Genomic DNA, 19,236 nt, shown 5'->3' on the forward strand with positions numbered 1-19,236 from the left:
CTTAAATATGTTGACCTTACACACACAAGCAAAATTCTCGTAGATCTGTTATCCATGACGCTGTTATGTGTAAATGCTGTACAAACGGAACCATATCTTCACGTGCCTGTTCACGCAAATTTTCTTTCAATGCCCAATTTTTACCTACAGATAGAAATATAGCAATAGAACGCACATTTTGTACAGAAGCAAATACAATGAAGAGTGAAATAAGTTTGTATTACTTCACGAGTCAATGTACGTAATCCCAGTCATGATCTTTAATTCTTCCAGCCCAAGGTGAGAGGGTTTCAGTTTCCTCTGCCACAAGTGAGAAAAGTAGACTGTTTCACAACAAGATATTGTACTATGGGTCCTTAACTGTTCCCATTAAACAATGGCACTCTGTATCTATAGAAACGGCGGCAATTTTCGCTTCAGCACAGGGGGCTTTTACTGGAGACTGTCAGGAGGGGGCTTGCTGGATACATGAAGGGAGAAGACCAGACAGAGATGTCTGACGCTCCGCTGACGCTTGCAGAAAACTACATTAAGTATGATTCCCGCCTATAACTGACGGCGAGAGAGATGCATCATCTGTCCACGTCTCATCGAAACACACTGTCACCAAGCAATGGCTGACGCTTCGAGGACGGCATGAAATTGCCAGGGAGGTGATGCAGCTAACGTTCCTGGTAAATGTGCTAACAGGGCACACACGTCCGTTGGAGTGTATACATATGATGGGGACCGGCTGTGACACAGCAGTCAACCAAAGTCAAAAAATGTGACTAATCATACAGTGTTTCCAGTGTGTCGTTTACCACTTTGTGAGTGGATGCTGTTCTAAAGAACGTAATTCCCACTTATCTGTAAGCAGCGCACGTGAGCGAATGTAATAGCAGGACTGTGTTACTACGATTGTACAGAGCAACTCTGTCAATACGCAGGTGTTTCAATCAGTAGGGCCATGGTAAATAGAGCGATTCGGAGCGATGTATCGTGTCTGTTACATAAATAATGAGTCTTTGATGTAATTGCTTCAGAGAAATATGAAAGTAAGCCTATCAGAAAAGTAACGCGAGACTTGTAGCACGGGTCATGTCTTGCAGAATCTCTGACATCTGAGCCCGTCGCTTGGACAGTGTCCCTTTGGCGCAGAGGATAGCGCGTTGGACTTCTAATCCAAAGGTCGTGGGTTCGATCCCCACAAGGGACGGGCAATTTTTAAAAATATGTGCCGATCACGAGATGGGTATTGACATATGGGTAACCACAAGCGTCTTCAAAAGGTGAAAATTGTTGTGACCTCAGTTCTATGCTTAAATATGTTGACCTTACACACACAAGCAAAATTCTCGTAGATCTGTTATCCATGACGCTGTTATGTGTAAATGCTGTACAAACGGAACCATATCTTCACGTGCCTGTTCACGCAAATTTTCTTTCAATGCCCAATTTTTACCTACAGATAGAAATATAGCAATAGAACGCACATTTTGTACAGAAGCAAATACAATGAAGAGTGAAATAAGTTTGTATTACTTCACGAGTCAATGTACGTAATCCCAGTCATGATCTTTAATTCTTCCAGCCCAAGGTGAGAGGGTTTCAGTTTCCTCTGCCACAAGTGAGAAAAGTAGACTGTTTCACAACAAGATATTGTACTATGGGTCCTTAACTGTTCCCATTAAACAATGGCACTCTGTATCTATAGAAACGGCGGCAATTTTCGCTTCAGCACAGGGGGCTTTTACTGGAGACTGTCAGGAGGGGGCTTGCTGGATACATGAAGGGAGAAGACCAGACAGAGATGTCTGACGCTCCGCTGACGCTTGCAGAAAACTACATTAAGTATGATTCCCGCCTATAACTGACGGCGAGAGAGATGCATCATCTGTCCACGTCTCATCGAAACACACTGTCACCAAGCAATGGCTGACGCTTCGAGGACGGCATGAAATTGCCAGGGAGGTGATGCAGCTAACGTTCCTGGTAAATGTGCTAACAGGGCACACACGTCCGTTGGAGTGTATACATATGATGGGGACCGGCTGTGACACAGCAGTCAACCAAAGTCAAAAAATGTGACTAATCATACAGTGTTTCCAGTGTGTCGTTTACCACTTTGTGAGTGGATGCTGTTCTAAAGAACGTAATTCCCACTTATCTGTAAGCAGCGCACGTGAGCGAATGTAATAGCAGGACTGTGTTACTACGATTGTACAGAGCAACTCTGTCAATACGCAGGTGTTTCAATCAGTAGGGCCATGGTAAATAGAGCGATTCGGAGCGATGTATCGTGTCTGTTACATAAATAATGAGTCTTTGATGTAATTGCTTCAGAGAAATATGAAAGTAAGCCTATCAGAAAAGTAACGCGAGACTTGTAGCACGGGTCATGTCTTGCAGAATCTCTGACATCTGAGCCCGTCGCTTGGACAGTGTCCCTTTGGCGCAGAGGATAGCGCGTTGGACTTCTAATCCAAAGGTCGTGGGTTCGATCCCCACAAGGGACGGGCAATTTTTAAAAATATGTGCCGATCACGAGATGGGTATTGACATATGGGTAACCACAAGCGTCTTCAAAAGGTGAAAATTGTTGTGACCTCAGTTCTATGCTTAAATATGTTGACCTTACACACACAAGCAAAATTCTCGTAGATCTGTTATCCATGACGCTGTTATGTGTAAATGCTGTACAAACGGAACCATATCTTCACGTGCCTGTTCACGCAAATTTTCTTTCAATGCCCAATTTTTACCTACAGATAGAAATATAGCAATAGAACGCACATTTTGTACAGAAGCAAATACAATGAAGAGTGAAATAAGTTTGTATTACTTCACGAGTCAATGTACGTAATCCCAGTCATGATCTTTAATTCTTCCAGCCCAAGGTGAGAGGGTTTCAGTTTCCTCTGCCACAAGTGAGAAAAGTAGACTGTTTCACAACAAGATATTGTACTATGGGTCCTTAACTGTTCCCATTAAACAATGGCACTCTGTATCTATAGAAACGGCGGCAATTTTCGCTTCAGCACAGGGGGCTTTTACTGGAGACTGTCAGGAGGGGGCTTGCTGGATACATGAAGGGAGAAGACCAGACAGAGATGTCTGACGCTCCGCTGACGCTTGCAGAAAACTACATTAAGTATGATTCCCGCCTATAACTGACGGCGAGAGAGATGCATCATCTGTCCACGTCTCATCGAAACACACTGTCACCAAGCAATGGCTGACGCTTCGAGGACGGCATGAAATTGCCAGGGAGGTGATGCAGCTAACGTTCCTGGTAAATGTGCTAACAGGGCACACACGTCCGTTGGAGTGTATACATATGATGGGGACCGGCTGTGACACAGCAGTCAACCAAAGTCAAAAAATGTGACTAATCATACAGTGTTTCCAGTGTGTCGTTTACCACTTTGTGAGTGGATGCTGTTCTAAAGAACGTAATTCCCACTTATCTGTAAGCAGCGCACGTGAGCGAATGTAATAGCAGGACTGTGTTACTACGATTGTACAGAGCAACTCTGTCAATACGCAGGTGTTTCAATCAGTAGGGCCATGGTAAATAGAGCGATTCGGAGCGATGTATCGTGTCTGTTACATAAATAATGAGTCTTTGATGTAATTGCTTCAGAGAAATATGAAAGTAAGCCTATCAGAAAAGTAACGCGAGACTTGTAGCACGGGTCATGTCTTGCAGAATCTCTGACATCTGAGCCCGTCGCTTGGACAGTGTCCCTTTGGCGCAGAGGATAGCGCGTTGGACTTCTAATCCAAAGGTCGTGGGTTCGATCCCCACAAGGGACGGGCAATTTTTAAAAATATGTGCCGATCACGAGATGGGTATTGACATATGGGTAACCACAAGCGTCTTCAAAAGGTGAAAATTGTTGTGACCTCAGTTCTATGCTTAAATATGTTGACCTTACACACACAAGCAAAATTCTCGTAGATCTGTTATCCATGACGCTGTTATGTGTAAATGCTGTACAAACGGAACCATATCTTCACGTGCCTGTTCACGCAAATTTTCTTTCAATGCCCAATTTTTACCTACAGATAGAAATATAGCAATAGAACGCACATTTTGTACAGAAGCAAATACAATGAAGAGTGAAATAAGTTTGTATTACTTCACGAGTCAATGTACGTAATCCCAGTCATGATCTTTAATTCTTCCAGCCCAAGGTGAGAGGGTTTCAGTTTCCTCTGCCACAAGTGAGAAAAGTAGACTGTTTCACAACAAGATATTGTACTATGGGTCCTTAACTGTTCCCATTAAACAATGGCACTCTGTATCTATAGAAACGGCGGCAATTTTCGCTTCAGCACAGGGGGCTTTTACTGGAGACTGTCAGGAGGGGGCTTGCTGGATACATGAAGGGAGAAGACCAGACAGAGATGTCTGACGCTCCGCTGACGCTTGCAGAAAACTACATTAAGTATGATTCCCGCCTATAACTGACGGCGAGAGAGATGCATCATCTGTCCACGTCTCATCGAAACACACTGTCACCAAGCAATGGCTGACGCTTCGAGGACGGCATGAAATTGCCAGGGAGGTGATGCAGCTAACGTTCCTGGTAAATGTGCTAACAGGGCACACACGTCCGTTGGAGTGTATACATATGATGGGGACCGGCTGTGACACAGCAGTCAACCAAAGTCAAAAAATGTGACTAATCATACAGTGTTTCCAGTGTGTCGTTTACCACTTTGTGAGTGGATGCTGTTCTAAAGAACGTAATTCCCACTTATCTGTAAGCAGCGCACGTGAGCGAATGTAATAGCAGGACTGTGTTACTACGATTGTACAGAGCAACTCTGTCAATACGCAGGTGTTTCAATCAGTAGGGCATTGGTAAATAGAGCGATTCGGAGCGATGTATCGTGTCTGTTACATAAATAATGAGTCTTTGATGTAATTGCTTCAGAGAAATATGAAAGTAAGCCTATCAGAAAAGTAATGCGAGACTTGTAGCACGGGTCATGTCTTGCAGAATCTCTGACATCTGAGCCCGTCGCTTGGACAGTGTCCCTTTGGCGCAGAGGATAGCGCGTTGGACTTCTAATCCAAAGGTCGTGGGTTCGATCCCCACAAGGGACGGGCAATTTTTAAAAATATGTGCCGATCACGAGATGGGTATTGACATATGGGTAACCACAAGCGTCTTCAAAAGGTGAAAATTGTTGTGACCTCAGTTCTATGCTTAAATATGTTGACCTTACACACACAAGCAAAATTCTCGTAGATCTGTTATCCATGACGCTGTTATGTGTAAATGCTGTACAAACGGAACCATATCTTCACGTGCCTGTTCACGCAAATTTTCTTTCAATGCCCAATTTTTACCTACAGATAGAAATATAGCAATAGAACGCACATTTTGTACAGAAGCAAATACAATGAAGAGTGAAATAAGTTTGTATTACTTCACGAGTCAATGTACGTAATCCCAGTCATGATCTTTAATTCTTCCAGCCCAAGGTGAGAGGGTTTCAGTTTCCTCTGCCACAAGTGAGAAAAGTAGACTGTTTCACAACAAGATATTGTACTATGGGTCCTTAACTGTTCCCATTAAACAATGGCACTCTGTATCTATAGAAACGGCGGCAATTTTCGCTTCAGCACAGGGGGCTTTTACTGGAGACTGTCAGGAGGGGGCTTGCTGGATACATGAAGGGAGAAGACCAGACAGAGATGTCTGACGCTCCGCTGACGCTTGCAGAAAACTACATTAAGTATGATTCCCGCCTATAACTGACGGCGAGAGAGATGCATCATCTGTCCACGTCTCATCGAAACACACTGTCACCAAGCAATGGCTGACGCTTCGAGGACGGCATGAAATTGCCAGGGAGGTGATGCAGCTAACGTTCCTGGTAAATGTGCTAACAGGGCACACACGTCCGTTGGAGTGTATACATATGATGGGGACCGGCTGTGACACAGCAGTCAACCAAAGTCAAAAAATGTGACTAATCATACAGTGTTTCCAGTGTGTCGTTTACCACTTTGTGAGTGGATGCTGTTCTAAAGAACGTAATTCCCACTTATCTGTAAGCAGCGCACGTGAGCGAATGTAATAGCAGGACTGTGTTACTACGATTGTACAGAGCAACTCTGTCAATACGCAGGTGTTTCAATCAGTAGGGCCATGGTAAATAGAGCGATTCGGAGCGATGTATCGTGTCTGTTACATAAATAATGAGTCTTTGATGTAATTGCTTCAGAGAAATATGAAAGTAAGCCTATCAGAAAAGTAACGCGAGACTTGTAGCACGGGTCATGTCTTGCAGAATCTCTGACATCTGAGCCCGTCGCTTGGACAGTGTCCCTTTGGCGCAGAGGATAGCGCGTTGGACTTCTAATCCAAAGGTCGTGGGTTCGATCCCCACAAGGGACGGGCAATTTTTAAAAATATGTGCCGATCACGAGATGGGTATTGACATATGGGTAACCACAAGCGTCTTCAAAAGGTGAAAATTGTTGTGACCTCAGTTCTATGCTTAAATATGTTGACCTTACACACACAAGCAAAATTCTCGTAGATCTGTTATCCATGACGCTGTTATGTGTAAATGCTGTACAAACGGAACCATATCTTCACGTGCCTGTTCACGCAAATTTTCTTTCAATGCCCAATTTTTACCTACAGATAGAAATATAGCAATAGAACGCACATTTTGTACAGAAGCAAATACAATGAAGAGTGAAATAAGTTTGTATTACTTCACGAGTCAATGTACGTAATCCCAGTCATGATCTTTAATTCTTCCAGCCCAAGGTGAGAGGGTTTCAGTTTCCTCTGCCTCAAGTGAGAAAAGTAGACTGTTTCACAACAAGATATTGTACTATGGGTCCTTAACTGTTCCCATTAAACAATGGCACTCTGTATCTATAGAAACGGCGGCAATTTTCGCTTCAGCACAGGGGGCTTTTACTGGAGACTGTCAGGAGGGGGCTTGCTGGATACATGAAGGGAGAAGACCAGACAGAGATGTCTGACGCTCCGCTGACGCTTGCAGAAAACTACATTAAGTATGATTCCCGCCTATAACTGACGGCGAGAGAGATGCATCATCTGTCCACGTCTCATCGAAACACACTGTCACCAAGCAATGGCTGACGCTTCGAGGACGGCATGAAATTGCCAGGGAGGTGATGCAGCTAACGTTCCTGGTAAATGTGCTAACAGGGCACACACGTCCGTTGGAGTGTATACATATGATGGGGACCGGCTGTGACACAGCAGTCAACCAAAGTCAAAAAATGTGACTAATCATACAGTGTTTCCAGTGTGTCGTTTACCACTTTGTGAGTGGATGCTGTTCTAAAGAACGTAATTCCCACTTATCTGTAAGCAGCGCACGTGAGCGAATGTAATAGCAGGACTGTGTTACTGCGATTGTACAGAGCAACTCTGTCAATACGCAGGTGTTTCAATCAGTAGGGCCATGGTAAATAGAGCGATTCGGAGCGATGTATCGTGTCTGTTACATAAATAATGAGTCTTTGATGTAATTGCTTCAGAGAAATATGAAAGTAAGCCTATCAGAAAAGTAACGCGAGACTTGTAGCACGGGTCATGTCTTGCAGAATCTCTGACATCTGAGCCCGTCGCTTGGACAGTGTCCCTTTGGCGCAGAGGATAGCGCGTTGGACTTCTAATCCAAAGGTCGTGGGTTCGATCCCCACAAGGGACAGGCAATTTTTAAAAATATGTGCCGATCACGAGATGGGTATTGACATATGGGTAACCACAAGCGTCTTCAAAAGGTGAAAATTGTTGTGACCTCAGTTCTATGCTTAAATATGTTGACCTTACACACACAAGCAAAATTCTCGTAGATCTGTTATCCATGACGCTGTTATGTGTAAATGCTGTACAAACGGAACCATATCTTCACGTGCCTGTTCACGCAAATTTTCTTTCAATGCCCAATTTTTACCTACAGATAGAAATATAGCAATAGAACGCACATTTTGTACAGAAGCAAATACAATGAAGAGTGAAATAAGTTTGTATTACTTCACGAGTCAATGTACGTAATCCCAGTCATGATCTTTAATTCTTCCAGCCCAAGGTGAGAGGGTTTCAGTTTCCTCTGCCACAAGTGAGAAAAGTAGACTGTTTCACAACAAGATATTGTACTATGGGTCCTTAACTGTTCCCATTAAACAATGGCACTCTGTATCTATAGAAACGGCGGCAATTTTCGCTTCAGCACAGGGGGCTTTTACTGGAGACTGTCAGGAGGGGGCTTGCTGGATACATGAAGGGAGAAGACCAGACAGAGATGTCTGACGCTCCGCTGACGCTTGCAGAAAACTACATTAAGTATGATTCCCGCCTATAACTGACGGCGAGAGAGATGCATCATCTGTCCACGTCTCATCGAAACACACTGTCACCAAGCAATGGCTGACGCTTCGAGGACGGCATGAAATTGCCAGGGAGGTGATGCAGCTAACGTTCCTGGTAAATGTGCTAACAGGGCACACACGTCCGTTGGAGTGTATACATATGATGGGGACCGGCTGTGACACAGCAGTCAACCAAAGTCAAAAAATGTGACTAATCATACAGTGTTTCCAGTGTGTCGTTTACCACTTTGTGAGTGGATGCTGTTCTAAAGAACGTAATTCCCACTTATCTGTAAGCAGCGCACGTGAGCGAATGTAATAGCAGGACTGTGTTACTACGATTGTACAGAGCAACTCTGTCAATACGCAGGTGTTTCAATCAGTAGGGCCATGGTAAATAGAGCGATTCGGAGCGATGTATCGTGTCTGTTACATAAATAATGAGTCTTTGATGTAATTGCTTCAGAGAAATATGAAAGTAAGCCTATCAGAAAAGTAACGCGAGACTTGTAGCACGGGTCATGTCTTGCAGAATCTCTGACATCTGAGCCCGTCGCTTGGACAGTGTCCCTTTGGCGCAGAGGATAGCGCGTTGGACTTCTAATCCAAAGGTCGTGGGTTCGATCCCCACAAGGGACGGGCAATTTTTAAAAATATGTGCCGATCACGAGATGGGTATTGACATATGGGTAACCACAAGCGTCTTCAAAAGGTGAAAATTGTTGTGACCTCAGTTCTATGCTTAAATATGTTGACCTTACACACACAAGCAAAATTCTCGTAGATCTGTTATCCATGACGCTGTTATGTGTAAATGCTGTACAAACGGAACCATATCTTCACGTGCCTGTTCACGCAAATTTTCTTTCAATGCCCAATTTTTACCTACAGATAGAAATATAGCAATAGAACGCACATTTTGTACAGAAGCAAATACAATGAAGAGTGAAATAAGTTTGTATTACTTCACGAGTCAATGTACGTAATCCCAGTCATGATCTTTAATTCTTCCAGCCCAAGGTGAGAGGGTTTCAGTTTCCTCTGCCACAAGTGAGAAAAGTAGACTGTTTCACAACAAGATATTGTACTATGGGTCCTTAACTGTTCCCATTAAACAATGGCACTCTGTATCTATAGAAACGGCGGCAATTTTCGCTTCAGCACAGGGGGCTTTTACTGGAGACTGTCAGGAGGGGGCTTGCTGGATACATGAAGGGAGAAGACCAGACAGAGATGTCTGACGCTCCGCTGACGCTTGCAGAAAACTACATTAAGTATGATTCCCGCCTATAACTGACGGCGAGAGAGATGCATCATCTGTCCACGTCTCATCGAAACACACTGTCACCAAGCAATGGCTGACGCTTCGAGGACGGCATGAAATTGCCAGGGAGGTGATGCAGCTAACGTTCCTGGTAAATGTGCTAACAGGGCACACACGTCCGTTGGAGTGTATACATATGATGGGGACCGGCTGTGACACAGCAGTCAACCAAAGTCAAAAAATGTGACTAATCATACAGTGTTTCCAGTGTGTCGTTTACCACTTTGTGAGTGGATGCTGTTCTAAAGAACGTAATTCCCACTTATCTGTAAGCAGCGCACGTGAGCGAATGTAATAGCAGGACTGTGTTACTACGATTGTACAGAGCAACTCTGTCAATACGCAGGTGTTTCAATCAGTAGGGCCATGGTAAATAGAGCGATTCGGAGCGATGTATCGTGTCTGTTACATAAATAATGAGTCTTTGATGTAATTGCTTCAGAGAAATATGAAAGTAAGCCTATCAGAAAAGTAACGCGAGACTTGTAGCACGGGTCATGTCTTGCAGAATCTCTGACATCTGAGCCCGTCGCTTGGACAGTGTCCCTTTGGCGCAGAGGATAGCGCGTTGGACTTCTAATCCAAAGGTCGTGGGTTCGATCCCCACAAGGGACGGGCAATTTTTAAAAATATGTGCCGATCACGAGATGGGTATTGACATATGGGTAACCACAAGCGTCTTCAAAAGGTGAAAATTGTTGTGACCTCAGTTCTATGCTTAAATATGTTGACCTTACACACACAAGCAAAATTCTCGTAGATCTGTTATCCATGACGCTGTTATGTGTAAATGCTGTACAAACGGAACCATATCTTCACGTGCCTGTTCACGCAAATTTTCTTTCAATGCCCAATTTTTACCTACAGATAGAAATATAGCAATAGAACGCACATTTTGTACAGAAGCAAATACAATGAAGAGTGAAATAAGTTTGTATTACTTCACGAGTCAATGTACGTAATCCCAGTCATGATCTTTAATTCTTCCAGCCCAAGGTGAGAGGGTTTCAGTTTCCTCTGCCACAAGTGAGAAAAGTAGACTGTTTCACAACAAGATATTGTACTATGGGTCCTTAACTGTTCCCATTAAACAATGGCACTCTGTATCTATAGAAACGGCGGCAATTTTCGCTTCAGCACAGGGGGCTTTTACTGGAGACTGTCAGGAGGGGGCTTGCTGGATACATGAAGGGAGAAGACCAGACAGAGATGTCTGACGCTCCGCTGACGCTTGCAGAAAACTACATTAAGTATGATTCCCGCCTATAACTGACGGCGAGAGAGATGCATCATCTGTCCACGTCTCATCGAAACACACTGTCACCAAGCAATGGCTGACGCTTCGAGGACGGCATGAAATTGCCAGGGAGGTGATGCAGCTAACGTTCCTGGTAAATGTGCTAACAGGGCACACACGTCCGTTGGAGTGTATACATATGATGGGGACCGGCTGTGACACAGCAGTCAACCAAAGTCAAAAAATGTGACTAATCATACAGTGTTTCCAGTGTGTCGTTTACCACTTTGTGAGTGGATGCTGTTCTAAAGAACGTAATTCCCACTTATCTGTAAGCAGCGCACGTGAGCGAATGTAATAGCAGGACTGTGTTACTACGATTGTACAGAGCAACTCTGTCAATACGCAGGTGTTTCAATCAGTAGGGCCATGGTAAATAGAGCGATTCGGAGCGATGTATCGTGTCTGTTACATAAATAATGAGTCTTTGATGTAATTGCTTCAGAGAAATATGAAAGTAAGCCTATCAGAAAAGTAACGCGAGACTTGTAGCACGGGTCATGTCTTGCAGAATCTCTGACATCTGAGCCCGTCGCTTGGACAGTGTCCCTTTGGCGCAGAGGATAGCGCGTTGGACTTCTAATCCAAAGGTCGTGGGTTCGATCCCCACAAGGGACGGGCAATTTTTAAAAATATGTGCCGATCACGAGATGGGTATTGACATATGGGTAACCACAAGCGTCTTCAAAAGGTGAAAATTGTTGTGACCTCAGTTCTATGCTTAAATATGTTGACCTTACACACACAAGCAAAATTCTCGTAGATCTGTTATCCATGACGCTGTTATGTGTAAATGCTGTACAAACGGAACCATATCTTCACGTGCCTGTTCACGCAAATTTTCTTTCAATGCCCAATTTTTACCTACAGATAGAAATATAGCAATAGAACGCACATTTTGTACAGAAGCAAATACAATGAAGAGTGAAATAAGTTTGTATTACTTCACGAGTCAATGTACGTAATCCCAGTCATGATCTTTAATTCTTCCAGCCCAAGGTGAGAGGGTTTCAGTTTCCTCTGCCACAAGTGAGAAAAGTAGACTGTTTCACAACAAGATATTGTACTATGGGTCCTTAACTGTTCCCATTAAACAATGGCACTCTGTATCTATAGAAACGGCGGCAATTTTCGCTTCAGCACAGGGGGCTTTTACTGGAGACTGTCAGGAGGGGGCTTGCTGGATACATGAAGGGAGAAGACCAGACAGAGATGTCTGACGCTCCGCTGACGCTTGCAGAAAACTACATTAAGTATGATTCCCGCCTATAACTGACGGCGAGAGAGATGCATCATCTGTCCACGTCTCATCGAAACACACTGTCACCAAGCAATGGCTGACGCTTCGAGGACGGCATGAAATTGCCAGGGAGGTGATGCAGCTAACGTTCCTGGTAAATGTGCTAACAGGGCACACACGTCCGTTGGAGTGTATACATATGATGGGGACCGGCTGTGACACAGCAGTCAACCAAAGTCAAAAAATGTGACTAATCATACAGTGTTTCCAGTGTGTCGTTTACCACTTTGTGAGTGGATGCTGTTCTAAAGAACGTAATTCCCACTTATCTGTAAGCAGCGCACGTGAGCGAATGTAATAGCAGGACTGTGTTACTACGATTGTACAGAGCAACTCTGTCAATACGCAGGTGTTTCAATCAGTAGGGCCATGGTAAATAGAGCGATTCGGAGCGATGTATCGTGTCTGTTACATAAATAATGAGTCTTTGATGTAATTGCTTCAGAGAAATATGAAAGTAAGCCTATCAGAAAAGTAACGCGAGACTTGTAGCACGGGTCATGTCTTGCAGAATCTCTGACATCTGAGCCCGTCGCTTGGACAGTGTCCCTTTGGCGCAGAGGATAGCGCGTTGGACTTCTAATCCAAAGGTCGTGGGTTCGATCCCCACAAGGGACGGGCAATTTTTAAAAATATGTGCCGATCACGAGATGGGTATTGACATATGGGTAACCACAAGCGTCTTCAAAAGGTGAAAATTGTTGTGACCTCAGTTCTATGCTTAAATATGTTGACCTTACACACACAAGCAAAATTCTCGTAGATCTGTTATCCATGACGCTGTTATGTGTAAATGCTGTACAAACGGAACCATATCTTCACGTGCCTGTTCACGCAAATTTTCTTTCAATGCCCAATTTTTACCTACAGATAGAAATATAGCAATAGAACGCACATTTTGTACAGAAGCAAATACAATGAAGAGTGAAATAAGTTTGTATTACTTCACGAGTCAATGTACGTAATCCCAGTCATGATCTTTAATTCTTCCAGCCCAAGGTGAGAGGGTTTCAGTTTCCTCTGCCACAAGTGAGAAAAGTAGACTGTTTCACAACAAGATATTGTACTTTGGGTCCTTAACTGTTCCCATTAAACAATGGCACTCTGTATCTATAGAAACGGCGGCAATTTTCGCTTCAGCACAGGGGGCTTTTACTGGAGACTGTCAGGAGGGGGCTTGCTGGATACATGAAGGGAGAAGACCAGACAGAGATGTCTGACACTCCGCTGACGCTTGCAGAAAACTACATTAAGTATGATTCCCGCCTATAACTGACGGCGAGAGAGATGCATCATCTGTCCACGTCTCATCGAAACACACTGTCACCAAGCAATGGCTGACGCTTCGAGGACGGCATGAAATTGCCAGGGAGGTGATGCAGCTAACGTTCCTGGTAAATGTGCTAACAGGGCACACACGTCCGTTGGAGTGTATACATATGATGGGGACCGGCTGTGACACAGCAGTCAACCAAAGTCAAAAAATGTGACTAATCATACAGTGTTTCCAGTGTGTCGTTTACCACTTTGTGAGTGGATGCTGTTCTAAAGAACGTAATTCCCACTTATCTGTAAGCAGCGCACGTGAGCGAATGTAATAGCAGGACTGTGTTACTACGATTGTACAGAGCAACTCTGTCAATACGCAGGTGTTTCAATCAGTAGGGCCATGGTAAATAGAGCGATTCGGAGCGATGTATCGTGTCTGTTACATAAATAATGAGTCTTTGATGTAATTGCTTCAGAGAAATATGAAAGTAAGCCTATCAGAAAAGTAACGCGAGACTTGTAGCACGGGTCATGTCTTGCAGAATCTCTGACATCTGAGCCCGTCGCTTGGACAGTGTCCCTTTGGCGCAGAGGATAGCGCGTTGGACTTCTAATCCAAAGGTCGTGGGTTCGATCCCCACAAGGGACGGGCAATTTTTAAAAATATGTGCCGATCACGAGATGGGTATTGACATATGGGTAACCACAAGCGTCTTCAAAAGGTGAAAATTGTTGTGACCTCAGTTCTATGCTTAAATATGTTGACCTTACACACACAAGCAAAATTCTCGTAGATCTGTTATCCATGACGCTGTTATGTGTAAATGCTGTACAAACGGAACCATATCTTCACGTGCCTGTTCACGCAAATTTTCTTTCAATGCCCAATTTTTACCTACAGATAGAAATATAGCAATAGAACGCACATTTTGTACAGAAGCAAATACAATGAAGAGTGAAATAAGTTTGTATTACTTCACGAGTCAATGTACGTAATCCCAGTCATGATCTTTAATTCTTCCAGCCCAAGGTGAGAGGGTTTCAGTTTCCTCTGCCACAAGTGAGAAAAGTAGACTGTTTCACAACAAGATATTGTACTATGGGTCCTTAACTGTTCCCATTAAACAATGGCACTCTGTATCTATAGAAACGGCGGCAATTTTCGCTTCAGCACAGGGGGCTTTTACTGGAGACTGTCAGGAGGGGGCTTGCTGGATACATGAAGGGAGAAGACCAGACAGAGATGTCTGACGCTCCGCTGACGCTTGCAGAAAACTACGTTAAGTATGATTCCCGCCTATAACTGACGGCGAGAGAGATGCATCATCTGTCCACGTCTCATCGAAACACACTGTCACCAAGCAATGGCTGACGCTTCGAGGACGGCATGAAATTGCCAGGGAGGTGATGCAGCTAACGTTCCTGGTAAATGTGCTAACAGGGCACACACGTCCGTTGGAGTGTATACATATGATGGGGACCGGCTGTGACACAGCAGTCAACCAAAGTCAAAAAATGTGACTAATCATACAGTGTTTCCAGTGTGTCGTTTACCACTTTGTGAGTGGATGCTGTTCTAAAGAACGTAATTCCCACTTATCTGTAAGCAGCGCACGTGAGCGAATGTAATAGCAGGACTGTGTTACTACGATTGTACAGAGCAACTCTGTCAATACGCAGGTGTTTCAATCAGTAGGGCCATGGTAAATAGAGCGATTCGGAGCGATGTATCGTGTCTGTTACATAAATAATGAGTCTTTGATGTAATTGCTTCAGAGAAATATGAAAGTAAGCCTATCAGAAAAGTAACGCGAGACTTGTAGCACGGGTCATGTCTTGCAGAATCTCTGACATCTGAGCCCGTCGCTTGGACAGTGTCCCTTTGGCGCAGAGGATAGCGCGTTGGACTTCTAATCCAAAGGTCGTGGGTTCGATCCCCACAAGGGACGGGCAATTTTTAAAAATATGTGCCGATCACGAGATGGGTATTGACATATGGGTAACCACAAGCGTCTTCAAAAGGTGAAAATTGTTGTGACCTCAGTTCTATGCTTAAATATGTTGACCTTACACACACAAGCAAAATTCTCGTAGATCTGTTATCCATGACGCTGTTATGTGTAAATGCTGTACAAACGGAACCATATCTTCACGTGCCTGTTCACGCAAATTTTCTTTCAATGCCCAATTTTTACCTACAGATAGAAATATAGCAATAGAACGCACATTTTGTACAGAAGCAAATACAATGAAGAGTGAAATAAGTTTGTATTACTTCACGAGTCAATGTACGTAATCCCAGTCATGATCTTTAATTCTTCCAGCCCAAGGTGAGAGGGTTTCAGTTTCCTCTGCCACAAGTGAGAAAAGTAGACTGTTTCACAACAAGATATTGTACTATGGGTCCTTAACTGTTCCCATTAAACAATGGCACTCTGTATCTATAGAAACGGCGGCAATTTTCGCTTCAGCACAGGGAGCTTTTACTGGAGACTGTCAGGAGGGGGCTTGCTGGATACATGAAGGGAGAAGACCAGACAGAGATGTCTGACGCTCCGCTGACGCTTGCAGAAAACTACATTAAGTACGATTCCCGCCTATAACTGACGGCGAGAGAGATGCATCATCTGTCCACGTCTCATCGAAACACACTGTCACCAAGCAATGGCTGACGCTTCGAGGACGGCATGAAATTGCCAGGGAGGTGATGCAGCTAACGTTCCTGGTAAATGTGCTAACAGGGCACACACGTCCGTTGGAGTGTATACATATGATGGGGACCGGCTGTGACACAGCAGTCAACCAAAGTCAAAAAATGTGACTAATCATACAGTGTTTCCAGTGTGTCGTTTACCACTTTGTGAGTGGATGCTGTTCTAAAGAACGTAATTCCCACTTATCTGTAAGCAGCGCACGTGAGCGAATGTAATAGCAGGACTGTGTTACTGCGATTGTACAGAGCAACTCTGTCAATACGCAGGTGTTTCAATCAGTAGGGCCATGGTAAATAGAGCGATTCGGAGCGATGTATCGTGTCTGTTACATAAATAATGAGTCTTTGATGTAATTGCTTCAGAGAAATATGAAAGTAAGCCTATCAGAAAAGTAACGCGAGACTTGTAGCACGGGTCATGTCTTGCAGAATCTCTGACATCTGAGCCCGTCGCTTGGACAGTGTCCCTTTGGCGCAGAGGATAGCGCGTTGGACTTCTAATCCAAAGGTCGTGGGTTCGATCCCCACAAGGGACGGGCAATTTTTAAAAATATGTGCCGATCACGAGATGGGTATTGACATATGGGTAACCACAAGCGTCTTCAAAAGGTGAAAATTGTTGTGACCTCAGTTCTATGCTTAAATATGTTGACCTTACACACACAAGCAAAATTCTCGTAGATCTGTTATCCATGACGCTGTTATGTGTAAATGCTGTACAAACGGAACCATATCTTCACGTGCCTGTTCACGCAAATTTTCTTTCAATGCCCAATTTTTACCTACAGATAGAAATATAGCAATAGAACGCACATTTTGTACAGAAGCAAATACAATGAAGAGTGAAATAAGTTTGTATTACTTCACGAGTCAATGTACGTAATCCCAGTCATGATCTTTAATTCTTCCAGCCCAAGGTGAGAGGGTTTCAGTTTCCTCTGCCACAAGTGAGAAAAGTAGACTGTTTCACAACAAGATATTGTACTTTGGGTCCTTAACTGTTCCCATTAAACAATGGCACTCTGTATCTATAGAAACGGCGGCAATTTTCGCTTCAGCACAGGGGGCTTTTACTGGAGACTGTCAGGAGGGGGCTTGCTGGATACATGAAGGGAGAAGACCAGACAGAGATGTCTGACACTCCGCTGACGCTTGCAGAAAACTACATTAAGTATGATTCCCGCCTATAACTGACGGCGAGAGAGATGCATCATCTGTCCACGTCTCATCGAAACACACTGTCACCAAGCAATGGCTGACGCTTCGAGGACGGCATGAAATTGCCAGGGAGGTGATGCAGCTAACGTTCCTGGTAAATGTGCTAACAGGGCACACACGTCCGTTGGAGTGTATACATATGATGGGGACCGGCTGTGACACAGCAGTCAACCAAAGTCAAAAAATGTGACTAATCATACAGTGTTTCCAGTGTGTCGTTTACCACTTTGTGAGTGGATGCTGTTCTAAAGAACGTAATTCCCACTTATCTGTAAGCAGCGCACGTGAGCGAATGTAATAGCAGGACTGTGTTACTACGATTGTACAGAGCAACTCTGTCAATACACAGGTGTTTCAATCAGTAGGGCCATGGTAAATAGAGCGATTCGGAGCGATGTATCGTGTCTGTTACATAAATAATGAGTCTTTGATGTAATTGCTTCAGAGAAATATGAAAGTAAGCCTATCAGAAAAGTAACGCGAGACTTGTAGCACGGGTCATGTCTTGCAGAATCTCTGACATCTGAGCCCGTCGCTTGGACAGTGTCCCTTTGGCGCAGAGGATAGCGCGTTGGACTTCTAATCCAAAGGTCGTGGGTTCGATCCCCACAAGGGACGGGCAATTTTTAAAAATATGTGCCGATCACGAGATGGGTATTGACATATGGGTAACCACAAGCGTCTTCAAAAGGTGAAAATTGTTGTGACCTCAGTTCTATGCTTAAATATGTTGACCTTACACACACAAGCAAAATTCTCGTAGATCTGTTATCCATGACGCTGTTATGTGTAAATGCTGTACAAACGGAACCATATCTTCACGTGCCTGTTCACGCAAATTTTCTTTCAATGCCCAATTTTTACCTACAGATAGAAATATAGCAATAGAACGCACATTTTGTACAGAAGCAAATACAATGAAGAGTGAAATAAGTTTGTATTACTTCACGAGTCAATGTACGTAATCCCAGTCATGATCTTTAATTCTTCCAGCCCAAGGTGAGAGGGTTTCAGTTTCCTCTGCCACAAGTGAGAAAAGTAGACTGTTTCACAACAAGATATTGTACTATGGGTCCTTAACTGTTCCCATTAAACAATGCACTCTGTATCTATAGAAACGGCGGCAATTTTCGCTTCAGCACAGGGGGCTTTTACTGGAGACTGTCAGGAGGGGGCTTGCTGGATACATGAAGGGAGAAGACCAGACAGAGATGTCTGACGCTCCGCTGACGCTTGCAGAAAACTACATTAAGTATGATTCCCGCCTATAACTGACGGCGAGAGAGATGCATCATCTGTCCACGTCTCATCGAAACACACTGTCACCAAGCAATGGCTGACGCTTCGAGGACGGCATGAAATTGCCAGGGAGGTGATGCAGCTAACGTTCCTGGTAAATGTGCTAACAGGGCACACACGTCCGTTGGAGTGTATACATATGATGGGGACCGGCTGTGACACAGCAGTCAACCAAAGTCAAAAAATGTGACTAATCATACAGTGTTTCCAGTGTGTCGTTTACCACTTTGTGAGTGGATGCTGTTCTAAAGAACGTAATTCCCACTTATCTGTAAGCAGCGCACGTGAGCGAATGTAATAGCAGGACTGTGTTACTACGATTGTACAGAGCAACTCTGTCAATACGCAGGTGTTTCAATCAGTAGGGCCATGGTAAATAGAGCGATTCGGAGCGATGTATCGTGTCTGTTACATAAATAATGAGTCTTTGATGTAATTGCTTCAGAGAAATATGAAA

The 19,236-nt window shown here is 44.0% G+C and overlaps 14 non-coding genes across 14 annotated transcripts; all 14 read left to right on the forward strand.

Annotated features, from left to right (window-relative positions):
* The first annotated feature begins 1,125 nt into the window (after positions 1–1,125).
* Trnar-ucu (transfer RNA arginine (anticodon UCU)) lies at positions 1,126–1,198 on the forward strand. The gene has a single exon. It is a non-coding gene; the product is annotated as a tRNA-Arg (tRNA).
* Positions 1,199–2,425: 1,227 nt separating this feature from the next.
* On the forward strand, positions 2,426–2,498 carry Trnar-ucu (transfer RNA arginine (anticodon UCU)). Its single transcript has one exon. It is a non-coding gene; the product is annotated as a tRNA-Arg (tRNA).
* Positions 2,499–3,725: 1,227 nt separating this feature from the next.
* Positions 3,726–3,798, forward strand: Trnar-ucu (transfer RNA arginine (anticodon UCU)). Its single transcript has one exon. It is a non-coding gene; the product is annotated as a tRNA-Arg (tRNA).
* Positions 3,799–5,025: 1,227 nt separating this feature from the next.
* Positions 5,026–5,098, forward strand: Trnar-ucu (transfer RNA arginine (anticodon UCU)). The gene has a single exon. It is a non-coding gene; the product is annotated as a tRNA-Arg (tRNA).
* A 1,227-nt stretch (positions 5,099–6,325) lies between these two features.
* Trnar-ucu (transfer RNA arginine (anticodon UCU)) lies at positions 6,326–6,398 on the forward strand. Its single transcript has one exon. It is a non-coding gene; the product is annotated as a tRNA-Arg (tRNA).
* A 1,227-nt stretch (positions 6,399–7,625) lies between these two features.
* On the forward strand, positions 7,626–7,698 carry Trnar-ucu (transfer RNA arginine (anticodon UCU)). The gene has a single exon. It is a non-coding gene; the product is annotated as a tRNA-Arg (tRNA).
* A 1,227-nt stretch (positions 7,699–8,925) lies between these two features.
* On the forward strand, positions 8,926–8,998 carry Trnar-ucu (transfer RNA arginine (anticodon UCU)). Its single transcript has one exon. It is a non-coding gene; the product is annotated as a tRNA-Arg (tRNA).
* A 1,227-nt stretch (positions 8,999–10,225) lies between these two features.
* On the forward strand, positions 10,226–10,298 carry Trnar-ucu (transfer RNA arginine (anticodon UCU)). Its single transcript has one exon. It is a non-coding gene; the product is annotated as a tRNA-Arg (tRNA).
* A 1,227-nt stretch (positions 10,299–11,525) lies between these two features.
* Positions 11,526–11,598, forward strand: Trnar-ucu (transfer RNA arginine (anticodon UCU)). Its single transcript has one exon. It is a non-coding gene; the product is annotated as a tRNA-Arg (tRNA).
* Positions 11,599–12,825: 1,227 nt separating this feature from the next.
* Trnar-ucu (transfer RNA arginine (anticodon UCU)) lies at positions 12,826–12,898 on the forward strand. Its single transcript has one exon. It is a non-coding gene; the product is annotated as a tRNA-Arg (tRNA).
* Positions 12,899–14,125: 1,227 nt separating this feature from the next.
* On the forward strand, positions 14,126–14,198 carry Trnar-ucu (transfer RNA arginine (anticodon UCU)). Its single transcript has one exon. It is a non-coding gene; the product is annotated as a tRNA-Arg (tRNA).
* Positions 14,199–15,425: 1,227 nt separating this feature from the next.
* On the forward strand, positions 15,426–15,498 carry Trnar-ucu (transfer RNA arginine (anticodon UCU)). The gene has a single exon. It is a non-coding gene; the product is annotated as a tRNA-Arg (tRNA).
* Positions 15,499–16,725: 1,227 nt separating this feature from the next.
* On the forward strand, positions 16,726–16,798 carry Trnar-ucu (transfer RNA arginine (anticodon UCU)). Its single transcript has one exon. It is a non-coding gene; the product is annotated as a tRNA-Arg (tRNA).
* Positions 16,799–18,025: 1,227 nt separating this feature from the next.
* Trnar-ucu (transfer RNA arginine (anticodon UCU)) lies at positions 18,026–18,098 on the forward strand. Its single transcript has one exon. It is a non-coding gene; the product is annotated as a tRNA-Arg (tRNA).
* The last annotated feature ends 1,138 nt before the right edge of the window (positions 18,099–19,236 follow it).

The sequence above is a fragment of the Schistocerca serialis genome, chromosome 1, assembly GCF_023864345.2.
Source record: "Schistocerca serialis cubense isolate TAMUIC-IGC-003099 chromosome 1, iqSchSeri2.2, whole genome shotgun sequence".
Lineage (NCBI taxonomy): Eukaryota > Metazoa > Arthropoda > Insecta > Orthoptera > Acrididae > Schistocerca > Schistocerca serialis.